Genomic DNA, 20,888 nt, shown 5'->3' with positions numbered 1-20,888 from the left:
ACAGTAGCATCAAAACCCATATATAAAATAGCTGAGGCACAATTTTCTTAACGGTGGCTAAAATGTGTAAATGTATAAATGGTACGTGAAACTGATATATCATCTGCATCCAAAACCTACCATCTTTGTTAGAAAAACACACACCATAAAGGAAGTGGCCTTGTACTTACACAGACAGGTAAATTGCACTCATTATTATATTATATGGATTAGATTCACAAAGAAAACTAGATCACACATGGGTTAGATTTCTTTTCCATATTATTTCTTTTAACTATGATGTTGTTTTGCACAGTATTCTACTTATAGAATAAATTTTCTTGTTTCTTTTGTCACACAGACATTCATGAAGTATTATATATAACTAAATTTATACAGATATCACTGTTTTAAGTTCCTAGTAAATAAATTTAATAATTATGTTATGAAAATTTAATGAAGCATTGTAACTGTCATCTTTTCACTGTAGCACGAAATTCAGTCTAACTCGGGGGAATTGGGGAAGGATTTGATTTGCAGTCTCTTCCCTTACTCTTTAATGAAAAGGAAGATACAAGTATTTTTCTTCAAATATCTAAAAACTACAGAGAAAAATATAAAATACTAATGGGTCTTAAATCTCTTAACCTAATGAGGAGACAACATTAACAATGCAACATGTCTTCCCTACAGAGAAAAAGAAATGAAAGGAAAGGATGGTTCCAAATATTATTCTACCATATTTCTCTTGTATTTTATTATTAATTGTATCACTTAAAATAGAAAATGGTAATAAAAAGCCTATAATACAAAGGAAATAGAAATGATTATAAAGTTTAAGTTTGGAGAAAATTCTCTTTGAACTCTTCAGTGACCAAAGAGCAGATCTAGATATAATTGGGGTATTTAGGATAGTCTCTACTTTGTAAGAAAATTTTCACAGTGTTTTAAAGCTCTTCTTGCCTTATTTAATATGATTCAACCTCTTTCTGACTGTACAAAGTAAGCCATATTAAGATAAAAATCGATCTATAATCAGTCCTGGGGCTAGACAATTCAACAACCTAAATTTGTCAGGCATCTTCCAAAACCTTTTAAGCAGTCCTGAACTGTCAGGTAAAAATGTAAATCTCCAAGGAAACTCAGCAGGAGAGGTGAAGTATGGCCGGAGTCTCAGTCCTATTGATTCTGGTGCAGAACCAGCCTCTTTTAGAATATTTCTAACAGCTTCACTTATTTAGAAACCCCCTTCCTAAGGGAAAATAAAAAGCAAAGCACCTTCTCTATTTGGAACACACACATACAGAGAGATAGAGAGACAGAGACAGAGAGAAAGAGAGAAAGAGAAAGAAACAGACACAACAGAAGACTGACCGGGGTGGGGGAAAGTTTGCTAGATCCATGTTCAGACCAGAGAAGGAAGGCAGGACTTGAGATAAATTATAGAAAGTCCTAAAGTTGTGTCTCTAGACCACCTGGAAGTAAAACTGCCTAGTAATGTCCACGATCTCTTATCACAGTCCAGGAATGTTGTGGCAGGAATGTTCTTTCTTTCAACAAATATTTTTTCAGAGTCTGACATGTACTGTGCTAAGTTTTCAGGATACACAGATGCACTCAAACATCACCATTTTTTAAAAACAATTCATGTATGGAACACAGTGCCACAACTTGCACTGTTATCAGTAAAAACCCCAAAACTGTTAACAAATGACTGATTCCCCCAGAACACTGGTTTCCCTTTCCTATATTTTCTGAAGCTTCTTACCATATTTAAATTATTAGTAACCACAAGCAGCAACCCTAAAAGTCTTCTGACCTTTAATTAAACACCTGAATAAATGTTCACCTTATTAATATATAGGCAAGTACAAGTGAACAGAAAGAGATGCATTTTAAATTACTCAGATTTGCATAGTTGGAAGTTGCAGGTTATCTTTAAATTATCTACAGCAGTTTTCTCAAAATATATTAGTGCGATACTTTATTTCCTGAGATATTATGAACCATGCACAAAGAATGAACAACCTCATTTGGAAACTGTGGAAAATATAAACATATTTTACTGCAGTGCTTTTTGGGTTTTTTAATCTTCTAAAATCCTTCCAAAATTTCTAAAGCAGCAGTTTATCAGTTACCTAAATATTAAAACTACGTGGGGATTTTTAAAAACATATTGATGCCTGGTTCTGACCCCAATTTTCTGATTTAATTGGTATGATACATGGCCTGGTGTGCTGGTTTGAAAGGATGTATGCTCCCTAGAAAACCCATGTTTTAATCCTAATCCCATTTTGTAAAGCCAACCATTTCTTCTAATCCCTATTCAGCATTACATGTTTGAAACTGTAATTAGTCCATCTCCCTGGAGATGTGATGTAATCCAGAGTGGTTGTTAAACTGGATTGGGTGACGACATGTCTCCATCCATTCCAGTGGGTCTTGATTGGTTTACTGGAGTCCTATAAAAGAGGAAACATTTTGGAGGATGAAAGATTCAGAGAGAGTAGAGCAGAATGACATAGCCACAAGAAACAGAGTCCACCAGCCAGCAACCTTTGGAGACGAAGAAGGAACATGCCTCCCAGGGAGCTTCCCGAAACAGGAAGCCAGGAGAAGAAGCTAGCAGATGGCACTGTGTTCGTCATGTGCCCTTCCAGCTGAGAGAGAAACTGTGACTGTGTTCACTATGCAAGAGAGAAACCCTGAACTTCATCAGCCTTCTTGAACCAAGGTATCTTTCCCTGGATGCCTTAAATTAGATATTTCTATAGACTTGTTTTAATTGGGACATTTTCTCAGCTTTAGAACTATAAACTAGCAACTTACTAAATTCCCCCTTTTAAGAGCCATTCTGTTTCTGGTGTATGGCATTCCTGCAGCTAGCAAACCAGAACACCTGGGCATCAGGATTATTAACATCTCCCCTCATTGACTCAAGTGTGTGGTCAAGTTAGGAACCTCTGAAGTCTGCATAAAGAAAGAGATAGAGGATGTAGCATTTCCCCAAAGTGGAGGTTTTTGTTGTTTTGTTTTGTTTTCTTTATGAATCACCTAGCTTCTCTGAGAACACCTTTATCTTATATAACATGGATTAGAAAAAGGTCTTTTCTGGTTAGAAGAAGAGAACACTGCATTTTTTACAGTGATGACAATCTCTCAGGTATTCCTCAATGGATGACAATTCTGTCACATTTAGACCTATTGGATGCATTTAATATTATAGATAATGAGATTTTGATAGTTTATGATTCTTGATACAGATGCATGTCTAAAAAGCACTCTATATTCAAAACTCTGCAGATGATCTGGGGTTTTTATTGCTTAAGGGATCAAGAAGCTTGAGCATAAATTCCTCTGTACTACCATAAAGACAAGAAGTTGAGTTGGTAACAGGATTTATCTGACCAGTACAGCTTAGAGCTTTAATAAGGCCACATAAATAGTAACAGCTGGATTTTTATAACTCACTTCTCTAGCTAAGCCACCAAAAGGAAAGATCTCTTTTACCTTCCCACCTTCACCCAATGTTCCAATGTTTTCATTAACCAAGCAGATCACTAAGGAATGAAGACTTACAAATTCTGCTCAAGAAGCCTAGGGCTGCTATTTTCCCTGTTCTTTTACGTTACAGAAGATACTTCTCCAGTCACACCTACATACTTAAAACTAGTTATTTTTCTAATATTCCCCATCCCTGTTCATGCTTCCAACACAGACTTAGTTGCTCAGGTGAAAACTCATCCTTGATTTCCTGCCCTCTATATAACTCCCAAATCTGATCTACCATTAAATCCTCAGATCTTACTAATACAGGAGTCAAGTTCTTGCTGCCTACCAACTAAAGCTTTATCCATGTCACTACCTCTCTTTTCTGGACCCTGCTCCAGTCTCATGTTGATCACTCTGTCTCCAGGCTTTCACCCAACCCACAATCCATTATCTGTATAGCAGCCATTTTTTTTTTTTTTTTGACATGGGCAGGCACCGGGAATCGAACCCGGGTCCTCTGGCATGGCAGGTGAGCATTCTTGCCTGCTGAGCCACCGTGGCCCACCCAGCCATTTATTTTTATATTCTTCTACTTAACACACGTTTATTTTACATGTCCTATGTGATAGACAACCTTCTAGTACATAGGGATACAGTAACGATCAAAAGTAAACAAAAAATCCTGCCCTAGAAGAGCTTACATTCTGATAAAGGAGATAGACAATATACAAGATAAAGAAGTAGCATATATTATACATTAATGTTAAGTATAAGAAGAAAAATTAATGCATAAAAGGGGATATGAAATTTTGGAAAGGCGGAAGTAGGGGTGTAATTTTAGATTGGGTTTCAGGGAAGTCCCTTTTACTGAAGTAACCAGTGCTATCGTTTTGAGGAATAATTTACGTATCACCCCCCTGATTAAAATTTTCTATTGAGTTTCATTGCAAACAAAATTAAAGTTAAACATCTCAGCACAAAGCTCCTTATAATCTGATCCCTAACTACTGCTCTGATTTCTTCTGCTCCCTGCCTAATTCTCTGTGTTGCCGTCAAAACAACTTGCTTCTTAATATTCAAACATGCCTAATTTTTTCTTGTCTCCATCTCATCATTTGTACCTTAGTGAAAATTCTAGCTTTTAAGATTATAAAACCTTCCTCGTTGTCTTAGTTTGCCAAGATGCTATGACAAATACCACACAGTGGATTGGTTCACACAATGGGAATTTATTGGCTCACGGTTTTGAGGTTAGTAGTCCAAAATCATCGCGTCAGCAAAGCAGAGCTTTCTTCCCATAGCCTGTAACCGCCTAGTGCTGGTTGTCAATAAACCTTAGGGCTCACTGACTTGTGTCCCTGCCTGCATCGTATAGCAATGTCCTCTCCTTTCTCTTCTGGGTTCAATTGACTGCTGATTTCCAGTTCCTCTCTGTGGTTTCCTCTATATCTGATTTTTTTTTCTATTTATAAAGGACTCTAGTAATCTGGATTTATTCACAGATTATTCACATGAGCCGCACCTTAACTGAAACAACATCCTTAAGAGATCCCATATAAAACAAGTTTGCACACCATGTGGATTAGTATTAAGAACATGTCTAAACGGGGGTACATGGTCCAATCTAGCACATCCTTGAACTACCGACTATTCTATTTCACTACCCTATTTAGTAATTCTTTTCATAGCACATACCAGTTTCTGAAATTATTTTATTTGATTTTCATGTTTATTATCTATAGCCCCTTATTATTATTTTTTTTTTTTAGTCAGGAATTTTTTTTATTATTTTAAAGAATAAAAACCTTGTTTAACTAGAAAAAAAGGAAAAGGAGGGTGGATGGAGAGAGTAAGGATATACATTTCAGATTCCAGGGACAGGAAATTTGGCAGTGACTGTGAAGCAGATTCTTTATAAGGAGCTCAGCAGTCATTTCAACTCCCCTTACTTCAGTCTTGCTACCTGTTAGCAACTTCCCCTTCGTGACTTAAATGCCTCGAGGGAGAATCTGATGGGCTCAATCCCATGTTTGGATGATACCTGAGAAGTCACCCCTTTAACATAGGTCATAGGGTGGGGATAGGAACAGGATGTGGGGGGAAGGCAGGCCTAAGGTCAGACCAAGAAATGGGCACCTAAATTTAAGGGACAATTGAATGTATCTTCAAATGTATGGATACTGTTATATATAATTTGATGTATAGCCCCTTATTATTAAAATCTGTTGTGAGCTATATGAAATTAGTGACTTCCACAGCTCAAGTTTCTAACAAAACAGACCACGAGACTGAAATATTTGTACAAACAGTTTATTGGAGAGTTCTCTTTAAAACATACGTGAAGGCTCAAAAGAAGCAAGATTGGCCAGAAGGAGAATTTTAACTGTGCTGAAGGCACAAAAACAAACTGAGCTGATCCCACGGATAGCTCTGAAGTTGGGGTGGCCATACAGAGATGTCTCAAATCAAGGCAATGGGAATAGGACGTCACATTTCTGCATTGATCAGTTACAGGGTGAAGGCTGTTAACTTCGGGTAACATCAAGAATAATACTCAGAAAGGGACACATTTGTGAAGCCTCAGCAGTCAATACTCTTGGAAGCTACAGGGGAATGAGCTCCTCTGTGCTAAAAGGGGTCTAGATGCTGCACTGCACCATCCACTACAATCACCCCTTTAAGAGCTCACATTCATTTGTTTCATATATTGTGCTTACTCTGCCTGACAACAGGTCTTCCAGGATTGGGAAGGTCTTCCAGTGATTTCTCTCCTTACCCAGAGAACTCACAAAAGGAAAGTATCCTCTAGAAACCTGCAAAAGATGCGCATCATCTACCTTCCTTACTACTCATTCAGTTTTCATTCAACTTCAACTCACACCACTGCTAGTCTAGGTGGCTAATCTGGTGAAATGATCCAGATCTCCTCTCTGAGTAGTCTGAGGCTGTAACTGGCATGTAATTCTTAGGATGTTGCTACTGTACTTTTCCAGTTATCACCAAAACTGGCCAGGAGAGTGCCAAAAGGTTCCCCAGTGAATTACCTGAGTGTCAAACAAACACATAATTTCTTATCCAAATTGTGTAACAGCAAGCCTACTTTATCTTGATGATCAAGGTCAATTACCCCCAACACGATGATAACAACTCTGCTGGCCTGCTAGTCTTTGGGCATAAGGAAACTAATGAGATTGGATATCAGCCATAGCTCAAATTGTAAATAGATTCTTACTGCGTAATGTGATAGAAACATTTCCCCTCTGAGTAGCAGAACTTTTATGCTTTCGGTGTCCAGAACTGTGGGGTCATAAGACATAAATTCTCCAACTGGACCACTGGGAGTAATGGTAACTGGGACCATTCCCAATCCTACCCTTTGCATCCTAGACCCATACATCCCACCTATTAGGAACACAGCACCATAAAATGCTAAATGATTCAGGGTGCACATTTGTAGGAAGTAGCATCATTTTTTCAGGTTATGGTCACCAATCTAGAATCTCTCCACACCTTCAAAATCTATCACTCTATCATGCCAGCAGCTTCCAGATGATGAATTATGGGATAGAACCATAAATCCCAGTCATTGAAAACTTCCTTTGTTACAAGGTGAGTCTTAGTCTCACACAATGCCAGACATTTGCCCATATTTTGGGATTGAATCTTCTGTAAGCTTGGGTAGTGGAGCTGAGTCCTGAGGGCAAGAAAGTCAAACCCATACTTGGCATGTCCATCGATTCCAGTAGGGATTAATTTCTGACATTTCCAGGATAGAAGGGGTTCAATGTAATCACCTTTCCACCATGTGGCTGATTGATGCCCTCAAGGGATGGTACCATTTCAGAGGCTCAGTGGTAGTGTTGCTAGAAAACTGAATATTATGTCAGTTTTTGTGAGTGAGAGTTCATACGGTTGGACAGCCCCTATAACTACAACTGTGCCAACACTGGGGTCGTTGTAACAGAGGTTGAATGATGCTACCTGGATGACTCATTCTGTCTTTTAGAAGATTAACTGTATTTCTTATAGTTGTTAATATGTGATACAAAGTTCTTCATGCTTTGTACCCTCTGGCCCTGTTTTTGTCTGATAACAATATAATAACTTCAGTGTTATGAATGATTGTTGCTAGACTTGCCCAACCTGACAGTACCCAACTTATGATAAGCAGTTTTAGATTCATGGTCATTTGTCCTATTCCAGGCACTCTCTTTCTATCAGGATGCAATACATGCTAGGAGCTGTTTTCTGAATGGTTTAAAATTTTCTATTGCCAATGGTATGGCCTTGCTTCTGAACTGTAGGGTCCTACATTGTGACCCTGAATCAAGAGTTGCCATAAACCCTGCACAGCACCTTTTTCCATCACAGCTATCTCTAATAGCTTGGAATATTCTGAGTAACATGGACAAAGCACCAGTATTGAATTTCAGCCAGTACTTCCTAAATCCTTTCCTTCTCTGGGTCCTGCTCACAGCTGTCAGTCTTCCACGTCACTTAGTAAATGGGTCTGAGCACTATTCCTAAGTGTGGGATATGCTTCTTCCAGCATTCAATAACCCAAGGGAACACAGGGCATTGTACAATCTTCTTAACTGAGGGAAGTGAAAGATGAAATAATTGGTCCCATACTTTGGAGGGGATATCTCAGCATCACTAGACCTCTATAAATCTATAGATTTCACTAACATTAAGGGACCCCAACACTTTGAAGGCTTTATCTTCCACCCTCTGGAACCCATGATCTTATAAAGGCTTTCAGCATACTTACCAGTTCTTGTTCACTTGCTCCAATTAATATGGAATAATTAAGGTGGTAGACTGGTGTGACATGCTATAGACTGTTCAGATAGTTTGGACAATTATGATAGAGGATGGGAGAAGTAACATAGCCTCAGAGAAGGAAAATGTATATTCTTTTCCAACCCATATTAATGTGAGCTACTTCTGATTTTCTCTCTTGATGGAAATGGAAAAAATGCATTTTTCTAGATAAGGATTTCTCAATATCAGCACTGTTAACATTTAGGACTGGATAATTCTTTGTTGTGGTTGTCTTTCCTGTACACTGTAGGATATCTAGCAGCATTTTTGGCCTGAGCTTACTACATGTCCATAGCACCATTTCAGTCATGAAAACAAAAAATGTCTCCAAACATTGCTAATTATCCTCAGTCAGGTAAAATCAGCTCCATTTGAAAACCACTACACTAGCTCAATAGACATATTTGAAACTGAAGCTGTGTTAATCTGTTCTAGCAAAATATCACACCTGCTCAGTAGCTACAAATTGGTCTACTAATTACTTGGTTAAAGTTTGTGGTAGTTTGCTATTATCCTTCAAGATCTTTTCGGTGTATGCAGGGGACAGAATGGTGAATTAAATGAAGATATGATGACAGCTAACACCCCTGAATTTTAAAGTCCTTAAGAGTGGCAATAAGCTCTTCAAATTCCTCAGTATGCGATATTGGTTTTGATTTACTATCTTGGTTGGGAAGTGGGGAGGTTTCAGAAGCTTCTATTTGGTGGCTATTATAACTCTTACCCCACAAACCAAGAAACAAAGGTGGAGTTTCTGTCAATTACAGAACCCACCCATCCCAATTATGCACTAGGGTACCAATGAAATGACTACTGGGTGGGTGAGTGGACCTGGTGTGATCTTGATCTGAGCAAAGACTCCAACTATTACCTCTTACTCATACACTTCCCACTCTAACAGAAGGGCCATGATGACATTTTGGGTCACTGAGAACAGGAGTCAACTCAAACTCTATGCTCAACAGTTCTTGAAATATCTGACAATATTCTTTTCTCCATATACAGTAATCTGAATAAATAGCTGTAGGTCATTTCTGGGGAAGGACTGCAGTAGTAATTACTCTGTAAAATTGCCATTGTAAATAAGGATTCTTCCTCTTGATAATCCAGCTCAACCTTCAGTTATAGCTTCTGGGTTTGAAAACTGGCTCAAGTCCAGAAACTGTTCAAAGGCTCATAATATTTTCCTCAGGTAACTGTTGCAGCCCCTTAATCATTCATCCTGAATTTACTTTGATTGCATAGATTAAACATAAATCTTGCTGTTTCTTATCTATCTTGCCTCTCGGATCACCATGTTTCATTAAACATTCCCACAGATTTCTACAGGTCAGGCCCCCGTAGGTGCCACTCTATCCATACTGTCATTACAATAATTGTGCCACCCTTGCTTTTGATGAATAAGTATCACTACCTGTTCCCTATTATTTGGGGATCCTATCATCCTCACTGGTATCACAGAGCCCAATTCTTCAACAGTATCTCCTACGGTCGGTCAAACTTGGACTACCGAAAACAGCCACCTTCAGAGTTTTCAGTGACGCTGATGCCCCCTCACCAGCACTTTCCTTATTACACCAATGAACAGAGTGCTCTCCATGCCCTCCTGCAGAATACAGTTCTCTGATGGGTTTTCAGGCCCTTCCACTGGTATCTCATCTCAGTTCACCTTTGGTAAAAATTTTAGTCACATAAGAGGTTAATCACAAGTGATTATATCTTTATTGCAAGTTGAGTTGCTGGTTATCCACCTCCAAAATCTTCTTGCTTGCTGCCATTGTTCAGATTCCCAGGAAACTGATTCTGAGACTTTGAGATATTTTTTTAAGAGGGGCTTACCTGAGCGCTCTGTGAAGCAATCCTGGTGAGAAAGCAAGAATGCAGAATTGGACAGGAAAGAATTTGGGCTGTGATACAGATGCAACACAGTCATGGTCAATCCTACAGGAAGCCCTAAGATGGAATGATTATTTAGAGATGTCTTGAAATGAGGCAAGGGAGCCAGGACTTTGTAGTCTTGTATTTAAATAGTCATTGAACAACCCTGTGTTTAATAGTTATTGGATGTGTGCTGTCCCCCCCACCCCCCACCCAGGGAGTAGGCACAACTTTAGGTGAAGCTGCTTCCTTTATCTCAAGGAAACTTCTGAAGAAGGATGCAACTTTGAACTGTCTGCAGCCTATATACTCAGCTGTGGAAATGAGTTCCTCAGTCTTAAACGACATATCACAGGTCAACACAGCACCTCCATTGTGAATTTCATCAACAAGAATAAAAATTCCATTATGGCCAAAAGGTCTGAAAGGAAGCCCCTTGAAATATCCTTCCCCACCAGAGTATTAAACCAAAAACACCACAGCTTTGGAAAACTGCAGAAATTAGAGCTACCCTCAAAGAGCTGAGAAACGTGAGGGCCTCACTATCCATCACATCCTCATTTAACTCCCCTGCTGAGCTCATGCAAAAGGTGGACGGAAATTGGATAGCAATTATAGATTATCATACAATCAATTAATCAGTGACTTCAGCTGCAGCTGATGTTCCAGATGAAGCATCTTTACCAGAGGTAATCAACACAGACCCTAGCATCTGTTATTCAGTATTTTTATTCTGCATACAAATTTGCAAAGATGACTGGAAGCATTTGCTTTTACCTGACAGTATGAGTTCACAGTCTTACATCTCGTCCATTCTTGTACTCTGCCATAATATGGTCAAGAGATCTTGACTATCATGCCATACTACTCAGTATATGGTGAAAATATGCCAATTGGACTCAGTTTGGCACATCAAATATTTTAAATGCCTAAGATTTGAACTAAAGTGTTGGTGATAAACCACATGAAAACTTAAGTGTGCGCCACTTCAATGACGCTTCTGGTGTTTCAGTGGTCTAGAGCATGTTGGGGTATTCCTTATAAGGTAAAAGGCAAGTTGTGGCATCATGCAATACCTACCACAAAAAGAAAGCACAATATTCAATGTAGCTTTTATTTTATTTGAATTTATTCATATTTACCTGTTCTAATTTGACTCATTTATCAAGTAATCCAGAAGTCTTCAAGTTTTGAGTGAAAACCAGAGCAAGACTCTGTATTAAATCTAGAGTTAAGTGCAAGCTAGCTGCTCTTCCAGCTGGACCTAAAGGTCCAGCACATCCAATGGTATTCAAAATAACTGTGGCAAATGGTGTTGTGTGGTCCCTCTGGCAAGCAGTATAAAAGAATAATACCTAAAGGATTTTGGATCAAATACTTGCTCTCTTCTGCAGATAACCATTGTCCTTTTGGGAAATAGCACCTAGCTTGTTATTGGGTTCTGGTACAGACCAAACACTTAACCATGACACATCAAGTACCCATCATATAGTACAATCTAATCCACTAAGTCATAATATTTATCATATACAGCTGTACTATATCAACAAATGGAAATGGTTTATAAGAGATTAAACTTGAGCTGGTTTAGAAGACACAAGTAAGACACTTGAGCTCTAGTCTCAGACTCTCTGACACATACTCCTGATGCACTGAGTCCTCTTCCTCATCCACATTTACTGCCTCCTGGGAGAGTTTATTATGGCCACTTAATTGAGGAGAAACAAAACACTGGGGCTGGTTTCCAGGTGGTTTTGCTTGAAATGATAGAACCAACTTAAAATGGAGGTCTGTAGCATTAAACTCCATTTAGAGGAGATTGAATCATCATCATCATCATAATAATAATAAAGGGATATCCTTTCAGTAGGAAGAGATTTTAGTGGTATATCTGACTTTTATTCTGTATGGAAATAGAGTATATTTGTAGGCACTAATTTAAAGGGAGTAACTAATGACTTGACTGGATGATTAGGGATTAGGAATGAACTGGATTGAAAGAAAAGTGATGAGGTAATCTGGATAACAGATATGTAGATGGACTTAGCAGAATAGGCACAGAATATGAGGAATTTGTATTTCATGTGAATATTTACCAAAGAGCATCACTACAAAGATGACTTTCAATAATTAGGTGATCAATTAGTGTTTTGTGAATGTCAGTCTGTCTTTTCCCCCAAACATCCATGGCTTGCTCACCAGACCCATGTCTAAAGTAGCCCTCCTTCAGTGTGATATGTTAAAATTTCTGCAGAGTTTGCTGCCAACCAAAAGAAGAAAGCACCACTGAGCCCCCAATATGGCAGATGTATCCATGAAGGACCAGCCAGCCACCTCTTCACAGGTTGATTACTATGATGATTTGGGGTTTTATGAAACCAAGAAGATCATGTTCTTAAGGCTGATCCATTCCTTTGGGTATAAACCTATTGTGGGTGGGACATTTTGATTAGGTTATTTCAGTTGAGGCATGCCTCAGGTGGGTATGAATCCTCTTACCAGAGTTCTTTATAAGAGCATGAACCTCAGAGAAAGCCACAGAAGCTCAGAGATAAAACCATGGAAGCAAGAGCTTCACCACCCCATTGTTCAGGAAGAGTGTTGCCACCGGACTTCAGAGAAGGTGGAGCAAATTCCCTGGGAACTGGGAGAGTCTGGCCACCACCTCACTGGGGTTGAACCAGTTCCCTGGAGATTGTCTGCAATCTGACTGCCACCAGATGCTTGATGAGAATGGAACAGATACCATTGCTGCTGCACAAACACTTGGAAAGGGTGGAGCTGCCACTTCATCGGGCTCAGAGGACAAGGCATTGATCTAAAGATAACTCTTAAACTTTGGAATCTAATGGTTCTTGGAACTGTTTGGGATCCATGACCCCTGTTTTTCTTCCAATTTCTCCCTATGGCAATAGGAAAGTTTCACTATGGCTATGTCTCCTTTGTATATCAGAAGCAGATAACATGTCTAAGTCCCACAGATCCATAACCTGAGGGGTATTTTGCCTTAGGATGGACCACACTTGTAACTGATTTTGATGAGACTTTTTTTGTACTTAATATTGTTACTGAAATGATTTCAGCTTTTGGAGATATAGTGATGGAATGAATGTACTTTGCATCTGGAAAGAAGATGTTTGGGGGGTCCAGAGGGTGGAGTATGATGGTTTGGAGGCTTTAGGACCCTAGAAGATTATGTTCTTAAAACTGACCCATTCCTGTGGGTGTAAACCTATTGTGGGGGGGGGGGGAGTGGCTTTTGATTAGGTTATTTCAGTTGATGTGTGCCCCAGCTGGGTCTTAATCCTCTTACTGGAGTCCTTCATAAGAGGATGAAATTCAGAGAAATACAGAGAAGCAGCCACTGAAACAAGAAGCTGAAAGCCTGGAAGAGAAAAAGAGACCAGCAAACACCCCATGTGCTTTGCCACCTGTCAGAAGAGTCCAGGTATCATATTGATGATGACTTGATTTGAACATTTAAATGACCTTAGAACTGTAAGCTTATAAGCTAATGAATTTCAGTTGTTAAAAGCCAGCTCATTTCTGTCATATGAATTTAGGTAACCCAGCTGACTAAAACAACTACAGTGGACCTCTTCCATCATGGGAAGGACAAAATTCATCCTCACCAAAATAGATACCGATTCAGAATATGGTTCTGCCTTACCGGATCATAATACATCTATCAGTGGTATAATCTGTAGATTTACAGAATTCCATTGATTTTCCTTGTTCAGCTTTATGGGATAGTAGCTGTTTCCTGTGTTTGCCACTCCCCTGATACTTAAAATTTTATCTTTAGCCTTTCAGATGCTTGGTTAGTGACTGGATAGCTAGTTAATGATCCTCCCTGTCTATATTAAATTCTCTCTGTTTATGTAAGTGTTGTGGCTTCTCTCTCCTGACTTGGGTCTGACTGATACATACAGTACATATTTGCTGAATAGTTTAGGAATGCAATTTGTTATTTGTAGGGCTCTGCCAAAAACTTGGCAGAGAAAGTACCACAGGGCTCTTGGTGGAAATAATTCTCATCACCTGGAGCCATAATCTTCCCTTAGCTCTAGCTCAATTGTCACAATTTCATTATTCCATTGGATAATTACTTTTTAATTGCCTTTATCTTGAATGAAAGTTGAATGGAGTCTTCTGAATTATAATTGCTCACCTAAACTAACTGGGTGAACCTCTGTTCAGCATGAACTCCAGCATCCAGGGTGTAGAACCAGTAACAGGATTATGTTTTTCATACTTATGACACCATTGCAGCATGCCTAACCCACTCATAATCTCAACATCCTTCTATATCAGTTTCCGCAAATGTATAATAAATTTTGTATCTCTAGTACTTTGTACTGAGAGGATCAGTGCTTAAGGTATCCAGAACGTTTTACATACCTAAGCATTAGTTCTCCCTTTTTGTAGTTCTCTATTAAGTTTGATGTTGAGAGCAACCCAAGTCAATTTTGAACATAAAAGCTAATATTACTGGGTGGACCGCAGTGGCTCAGCAGGCAGAGTTCTCGCCTGCCATGCATGCCAGAGAACCAGGTTCAGTTCCCGGTGCCTGCCCATGCAAAAAAGAAAAAAGAAAAAAAAAGTTAATATTATCTAAATGATTTACTTCTGTTGAAAATATTGCTTCCTAACAATCTGACAACACATTGCTGAATCAAGTGTGGCATCTCCCTGGCATATTTTCAAGTTTTAAAATCAGAAGACAGAACAAACAGGAATTTAAAACAACATAATACAAATTAGGAGAGCACCCCCTGCCCTTCTGATTTCTAACTTATAAAAGGAAATGAAATAAATGTTGGCATTTATATTAAGTTTATTTGAATTTTTAATTTGCTTCTAAATATCAGATATAGTCTTTGATACGTGAAACCTAAGGAGAGTCAGAGCTAATGCTTCTAAATCCAGTGCAAATTGTTCATAAAGATACTGAGGTAGAAAAGTAGTTCTGTCAATGTAAAGTACAACTTTCCTCTTTCGAGGTATAGAATTCCTTCTCTATAAATGCATCAGTCATCATAAGGACATTTCCCGCTACTTGTCTTTTATGTAAAAAGAATTTTCTTTGACTTCATAATATAATACTTTCCACCAGTCTTGAATGGTGCTTCGCAAATCACTGGCATTTCTTTAATCAGGTCTAATGATCGATGTGAAATTGGAGATGAAGTGAATAATTAATTGGTTTAATTTAAACAGAGAACCCAACTCGCTGTCAGTCCCTCTGAATGTCCTCTCACTTTACTCTGTCTGCCATTTCCTAGTCCCTGGTGTTACATTGTGCTTTATTTGTTAATGGTGCTAGTGATATGAGGAAGTAAAGCATTTAAATGAGATGGCCTCTTGCAAAAGAGGGTGCTCATCTAGGAACAGACAGCAGAATAAAGATATGAGAGGCAACCCCATCGCCCAAAGCACACAGGACTCTTGGGGAAGCTGAGTTATTTAAAATTCTCTCTCTCTGCATCCCATAATTTCAACGATCTTATCAAATCTTTATTTTCTGTCTATTTTTGACTCTCTTCTTGCCCACTCCTGAGTTTAGTCATTCCGCGTGGGCTTTTCCACGATCTCAGTGGCTGCACATTCGTGTTTTCTTACCTCAGCTCTGAAACTAAAGGACACTTGGCACAGAGGTAACCCAGGTCACTCACAGCTGTAATACCAATGACGACCCACTGGTGGCGCCAATCTCAATACTGCTCCCCCCTAACGGAGAATTGCAAAAATTATTTCTCTTCATTTTGAAAAATTTTCCATAGTAGGAAAGGTATGATATTGGTTACTGAAAACAGATGTATTTTTGCAGCCCATTTCAAAGTTAATGATATCCAAACCAAGCTATGTGTAAAAATAACAGTGAGGTTTGAGTTCTGCTAAAAAAAAATGAATTAATTCCAAATTTAGGTTCTTGCCACGAAATTAGCCAAGCTCCAGTTGTTCCTAGGTATCACAGCACATATGGTCTTGGAGATCACCCACAGTCTTCAGGCCCCCTAATAGATGACCATATGGACTAGCTGAAATCCCAGGGAGCCAGAGGGCTACAAAGACATTCTGTTGCCCAGCATTGCAAAGTATCTTTTCTTTATATATTTATCAAGATGTAGTTTCCCTAATTACAGTTTTTATTAAAAGCATAATTCGGTATAGTATTTTAGAGCATTTTTATTTGCAAACTAAGTTAAACTTTTTTCCCTAATTATACCCAATACTATTTCTTTAAACAATATAGAGCCAACTAACACTAAAACAAGATTACATAATTTTAATAATGGTAAGATATTTGGACTTGATCAAATTGTGATGGTTCTTCTTACTTATGTATTTGATTAAATATTTTTATAAAATCTTATTTTAAATTATTTTGCATTTATAAAAAAATACAAATGTAAACTGCTCAAATATTTTGTTTAAACTTTACAGCTTTACAGTACAAATCAAATTACACACACACACACATATAGATATAATCATGTGTATGTGAATTAATTCTAAGGCTAGAGAGGAAGAAAAAATGATATAAGTGTTTACTATGTACCAGGCCTATGTTTTACACTTTTCAGACAGTATCTCATTTAATTCCTCCACCATAGCAGGTTGTCCAGCATAGGACAATGGAGACACAGAAAGTTCAGACTGTGTTTCAATCTGTTATGTTTTGATTTGCTCTTTCATCCTTCAAATAATATATGAGGCTACAAATAATGTATGAGGCTCTGTAATAAATTATGAATTTTATAGTGGTCAAATTGATCTTCAAATAGGCACAATTATGGGCAAGATCAAAGAGTAGAAAGAGCTGCATATTTTAATCAGATCAGAACTGGGTTCTAATCTTGCTGTGCATTTTTGAGCAAATTGCTTAATTTTTCAACATCTGTAAAATATACATAGCAATACCCCATTGATAATGTTTCATGAAGATTAATTTCATTAAGTTATGTAAAGCTCTTGACTCATGGTAGGCACCCAATAAATGGAGGCCCCTTCCTCTTATTAGTTGTCATATATGGCAATTTGCATGTACTCTTTGATAACCAATTTCCCTAAAACATGGAGATAATAATTTCTATCCTCAGAGTGACTGTGAGAATTTAAAAAGACTATATATGTTAATTGAATTTAGTATACAATAGATAGTTATTGTTGCTGCTGAATAGGAGTCAATGGAGGAAGCATTTCTAACTAGGATCCTGTATTATTGATTGAGTTGTCATTATTGTGGATATTATTATAGAGAGAATTGAAAGCAATTATTGCCTCCCTATCCTAACCCCCAGAATAGATGGCCTCAAGACTGTTTATACTGTGTCCCAGAATAATGGATCTCAGAGGATTTAGGCAGGATGAGGTCCTCCTTTCAGTATCACTTTTTGATACAAGAATTGCAAGTGCACAGGACTTGCCCTTTATGAATACCTTGTGATCATTGATGAGTTGAAACAAGTCCATTCTGTCCCCAAATTTTGGTTAACAATTGCTCCTCTCATAATTAACGTTGCAGTATTTAATTACAACTTGAATATGCAGACAAGAGGTAATACAAAATTAGATACTCGAGAAATTCTCACCTACAGGTTGTCAAGTTAAGTCACGTAGTCTCAAAGGATTGTGTCTCTTACTCAGCTGTCTGTTGGTTGCTCTGTACTCCTAGCTAAGGCTTTGACTGGAGAAGTGTACAGTCTTGTCTTGGCTTGGCCAGAGCTGGGTGCAGCTGGCTGGCTCTCCTATCAATTCCTGCTACCTGAAGACTCTGCACACGTCCTTTCTTTAGTTTCCTGGTCCGGACATCTACCTTAGACTTTTGCAAATTTACTTCTCAAATCTGCCAGAAAAGACCTGCTGGCTAGTCCTCCAGAGCTCAATTCAGCATCTATACTCCCTGGAAATTATGGATAATTTAGGAAAGCTAAAATGTTTCGTGGTTTAAATTGCCCATTTGAGCCTTCAATTTGATATTATCATGCCCCAGGTGGTTTGGGGGTAACCTCAGGAAATATTCTTTCCAAAGTCTGAAACTGGGAGTACAGGGAAGAACCCTTTCCCAGCCCTCTACCCACAGTAGGACACTAACTTTAGTGAGCTAAGCCTATTGAAAGGAAAACCTAGACAAATACATTTGAGTAGCTCTCTCTCCTCCTGGCGCCTTTTCTATTGTGCTGTGGAGCAATTCCCAAGTAGTAGAAAGAGCCTGAGTTTCCTTTCACTATCCCTAAATCAATCCTTCTTCTGGCTGACTCCAAAGCCAATTGAAACTTTTGTTATGCTACATGGGAGCTAAAGGAATTCAGAAAACCCTTTTCCAGAAAAACAGTATGATTTGAAATGATACGGTGTTACTGCAAAATCAATTTTGAATGTCCAAAGCTGCAGGTTACCCTGTATTTTTTCTTTATATTCATCCTGTAGTATCCCTAGGTTCCCTCCTACAAACCATTTCCCCAAAAGATGACTCTGGGTCAATTAAGATGGCACTCATACTCATGAAGGCAGAGTAAAAGAGACCCATTTATAATATTGTTTAATATATGTTACCCCTAGTAACCCAAGATATTGGCTTATTGACGTTTCCTAGGGCCACCCTAATAAAGTATCACCAACTGGTTGGCTTAAAATAAGAAAATGTATTCTCTCTGTTATGGATGAGAAGTCTAAAATCAAGATATCAGCAGGGCCACACTCCCTGTGTAAGAGCCAAGGAAAAATCCTCCTGGCACTGTGTGGTTTGTGGCAGCCTAACTGTAGTCTCTCCTCTGTCTTCACCTGGCATCCTCCCCTCTCTGTGTCAGCATTTCTGTTTCTATATTTCTGTGTCTCTTCTCCTCTTCTTATAAGGACACCAGTCATATTGGTTTAAGGGCCCACTTACACTAGTATGGTCTCATATTAACTAAATTACATCCTGATACGAGCTGATATCCAAATAAGATCACATTTTGAGGGATGAGGTAAGAAATTCATCATATATTTTGGGGGGACACAATTCAACCCATAACAGTCTGAAAGTCTTGTTTAAGTTATTAATCTGGCAGACCTAACGAAGTTGAGTCAATAAAAGAAGCAACACATGAACAAATTCACATTAGGTATAATTTCTTTTCCTATTACAAAATCAACTTCAACATTTACTCTATAAACACATCCAAGTGTCTGCTGTGTACCTGTCACAGTGCTAAGTGCTGGTGATACAGATATACAAGGAACTTGCAAGAAGAAAAAGCAACACAATTACAATAGATGTAAATGCTCTAGCAGAATTCAGTGTTATATGAGATATGTCACGAAGCATATAGTACAATGTCTTTACTTAGCTTTTTTGTCCTTTAACATACTTAGTAAAGTGTGTTAAATTCAATTATACTGAATTCAGTTCAATGCTCCCAGGTATGACCAAACCAAGGAAGAAAATTGTCAGAAATGAAAAACAGATTCCTAGGAACTTCTCTTACCATTTCTAAGATTTTGAGGTTCTATCCCAGGAAATACGAAGAATGTTTCTTTAGCTTTTCTCTTTATTGAAGCATATTAATGAAGCATCCCCCACTCAGTTTAAAACTTCCAAATAAATCATCAAAATGTCTGTTTATGGTTTCCAGATATGTTCACAGATGCCTTTCTAAGATTTTTAGACTACAATGTTATATATTTACTTATCTGCTATTGAACACACTTAAAGAAAAGGAGGATTTCAAGAAATATTTACCTAGTGTGACTGTTTAAATGAATCAAGAGAATCTCAGAAATCGGATTTATAGCAAGAAGAATATACTTTCCAACCAGCAAGCAGTAAGCCTACCACAGGTTATTAAAAACAATCACCCATCCATATACACAAATATTATTGAAACACATAGAAATTTGGGGATCCCCAACTCTTTTCAATAAGAAAAAGTTTTACAAAACTAAGGCCCATTCTTGCAAATCCTCAGCATTAGAGTCACATGAATATTCCAAAATAAGAAATTTGTTTAGGATTCTATTTGTTTTCACACTTTCCTAATTAAAAACCTGTCCATGTACTGCGGCTAAATTTAGATGACGAACACTGATCAGGGGTATTTTAAAGTCCTAGTTTTCAGCTTGGGATTTTGAATTTCAATTTTCATTTAGAGAAAGTTCTTTGGGGACTTTGCAGCATAAAATTTTTTTAACATTTTTCTTTCTTTTATCAGAGAAGATGGAAACAAAAGGCTGCAACAGTTTCATGTGCTGTAGCGAGTTATTGTTGCAAATCATTTTACTCCCAAATCTTCTGGTACAGAGATTTCATAAGGAATAAGAATGAATAAGAATTGGCAGAACATAAAGTACACAATCATGGAACCTAAGCAGCACCAGAGGTGCGTGGCATTTCATGAAAAAACAGAATGGGCGTCTAGGGATTTTACCCCATTGTTCCTCTGAGAGAAACAAAACAAAACAAAACAAGAGTACGCTAAAAAAATCACTTCAAACTGAAACCAGGTGACAAATCTTTGCATCTGAAGATACAAAAGCATAAACTAATTTATACACTCTTCCTTTAAGCTATTAAATAAATTTGGTATCTGATAACAGGCAATTTAAAGCAAGAAACTTGTTATTGGCTGGGTTTTGCTTTCCTGAGGTTTTTGTCTCTACACCACAGAGTCTGTGACATTTTAACCTCTCAAACTCCCTATCTCTGATAGACAATATACAAGTTAATTTTC

At 38.1% G+C, this 20,888-nt stretch overlaps 1 long non-coding RNA gene across 6 annotated transcripts in view; it reads right to left on the bottom strand.

Annotated features, from left to right (window-relative positions):
- Positions 1-20,888, bottom strand: part of LOC143684847 (uncharacterized) — a 380,663-nt gene that overhangs the window by 65,366 nt on the left and 294,409 nt on the right. The gene's annotated exons all lie outside the window — the stretch shown is intronic.

Source organism: Tamandua tetradactyla, chromosome 5 (assembly GCF_023851605.1).
Source record: "Tamandua tetradactyla isolate mTamTet1 chromosome 5, mTamTet1.pri, whole genome shotgun sequence".
In the NCBI taxonomy this organism is placed as follows: domain Eukaryota; kingdom Metazoa; phylum Chordata; class Mammalia; order Pilosa; family Myrmecophagidae; genus Tamandua; species Tamandua tetradactyla.
Note: the sequence above shows the minus strand (reverse complement) of the source record. Positions and strands in the feature narration are given on the sequence as shown.